At 57.0% G+C, this 2,263-nt stretch overlaps 1 non-coding gene across 1 annotated transcript; it reads right to left on the bottom strand.

Annotated features, from left to right (window-relative positions):
• Nucleotides 1-250: 250 nt before the first annotated feature.
• Nucleotides 251-324, bottom strand: TRNAI-AAU (transfer RNA isoleucine (anticodon AAU)). The gene has a single exon. It is a non-coding gene; the product is annotated as a tRNA-Ile (tRNA).
• Between the last annotated feature and the right edge of the window lie 1,939 nt (nt 325-2,263).

Raw genomic sequence — 2,263 nt, 5'->3', positions numbered from 1 at the left:
TCCTCGCGGGGGCTGGAGCCCTAGCGCTTCCCGCTCCTTCCAGGTGCGTGGTATGAGCTCAACGCAAGCCCGCACGCGCGACCCCGAGAAATGCATGAAAACTGGGTGCGTGCCGGAAGCTCTGCACCACGAGCTACTGGGGTGACGTCCGGGCACAAAAAATAGAACCCGCAGGCGTTTTAAGGAGACGCCGTAGCAATTCTGCACGTCCTTCGAGAAGTTTTGAAGCGAAAAAAGAGGAACTCACTTCTGGCCCGTACGGGGATCGAACCCGCGACCTTGGCGTTATTAGCACCACGCTCTAACCAACTGAGCTAACCGGCCACCCGAGAGCGCCCGGCCGCCGCGGCGTCTACAAGGCTTCTGGCTGCGCGTCCCGCCCGCGCCTGCAGGTGGAGCCCGCGAGCGGAGCTGGGCGCCCACCCGCCCGCGTCTCCCCGCGGCTCCTGCAGATGCTCAGAGCGCAGACCCGCGGGGGAACCTCCGCACCCCGACTCCCGGCGTGACGTTCAGATACAAAAGCCAGTTTTTAAAATCGTGCTGGCCGTACTTCGGATTCGGCTGTGGGCCCCTCCCTCAGCAATGCCAGGTCATGGCTTCATCCATTGATTGCGGATTCGGCGCGCGAAGTGGGTGGTTTCGTTCTTTCCTGCGATGACTAAGACGCCGGTCCCCTTAACATGCAGACATTTGTTTGTTTGTTTGTTTGTTTGTTTAGCAAGCGCCTGCACTTTGTACTCCGGATGCAAGAATGATTCATAGAGTAGCTGCTACCCAGTTACTCCCAAGGCCAGGACTGAGTGCAGGAGAAACAAAGGGAGAGGGAGGTGCTGGCAAGACAAGGCTCAAAGGCACCCCGAGGGCCTCTAGGTCCCCGCCACGCGTGTGCCAGGCGTTCTCGGGAGCACAGAGGCCCTCTGGCTGGCCCACTGGCCACTACCCTGACCATCCCAACAGCTGTCCCCAAGCCATTTGTCCCCAACGTCCCTGCTCCAGCAGCAGAAACCACAGCGAGTTCAGCAGGGCAGCTGTCACCGAAAAGAGGTTGCGGGGTCTCTCCCTCCACCCGCAGCTAGGGAGGCCAGCTCCAGGCAGTGGCCACCAGGACAACACACACACACACACACACACACACACGCACGCACACAGCCTGGCAGAACCTGGCAGAGCCTTGATCCCAGGAGTCACTGGGAGACGCTCCGGCTTAGCAAGGAGACCCGAAGTTAGAGTGGGGGGACCACGTGGGTGGCGCCCAGCATTTGAAAGTGAGCTGGGGAGGGAGTCCTGCTGCCTGAGAAGGCCGGGGCCATGGGCTGCCCTACTGACGACCAGCATCTGGCATGGCACAAGGGCAGCAGGTAGGAGTAGGGCCGGGGGGGACTCACTGCAGAGCACATGCCAAGCTTAGAAGAGGCCCTGGGTTTGAGCTCTGGCACCACACCAGAGTACTATAGATGGAAGGGGTTTCCTCCTTTCCTCCTCTTCCTCCTCCTCCCCCACCTTCTCCTCATTATCCTCCTTATCCCCCTTTTCTTTTCCTCTTTCTCTTAAAACCAAATAATGGTGGGGGGTAGGTGGTGGCACACCTGGTTAAGTGCACAAGGACCTGGGTTCAAGAAAGCCTCACAAATGGTGATACAGGGTTTCAGGTGTCTCTCTGCCCCTTTCCCTCTCTCCCCCTCTCAATTTATCTGTCTTTATCCAATAATAAATCTCCTTCTCCTTCTCCTTCTCCTTCTCCTTCTCCTTCTTCTTCTTCTTCCTCTTCTTCCTCTTCTTCTTCTCCTTCTTCTTCTTCTCCTTCTTCTTCTTCTTCTTCTTCTTCTTCTTCTTCTTCTTCTTCTTCTTCTTCTTCTTCTTCTTCTTCTAGCGTTTGCCCTTCTTCCGTAGCCAGTCAACAGCATCAGGTTGAGCCTGATGTCAAGTTTCGAGACCTCCTTTGAATCTGGAGAGGTGGCAGTCGTTGACTATGTGGGTCATAGTCTGTCTGGAGCCGCAGGGGCAGTTCGGGTCGTCTCTGGCTCCCCAGCGATGGAACATAGCGGCGCACCGGCCATGGCCTGTTCGATAGCGATTGAGGAGGGCCCGATCATAACGTGCTAGGTCAAAGCCGGGTGGACGCTTGCAGGGGTCTGCGATGAGGTGTTTGTTCTTGACCTCAGCTGACTGCCAGCTCTGTTTCCAAGAGTCTGGATCAGAGAAGTTCAGTGTAGGCGTAGGGGACCAGATTGGATGACGAGACGTCAAGCGTTGAACAGTAATA

Source organism: Erinaceus europaeus, chromosome 22, assembly GCF_950295315.1.
Source record: "Erinaceus europaeus chromosome 22, mEriEur2.1, whole genome shotgun sequence".
In the NCBI taxonomy this organism is placed as follows: Eukaryota; Metazoa; Chordata; class Mammalia; order Eulipotyphla; family Erinaceidae; genus Erinaceus; species Erinaceus europaeus.
This window is presented reverse-complemented; position numbering and strand designations above follow the sequence as displayed.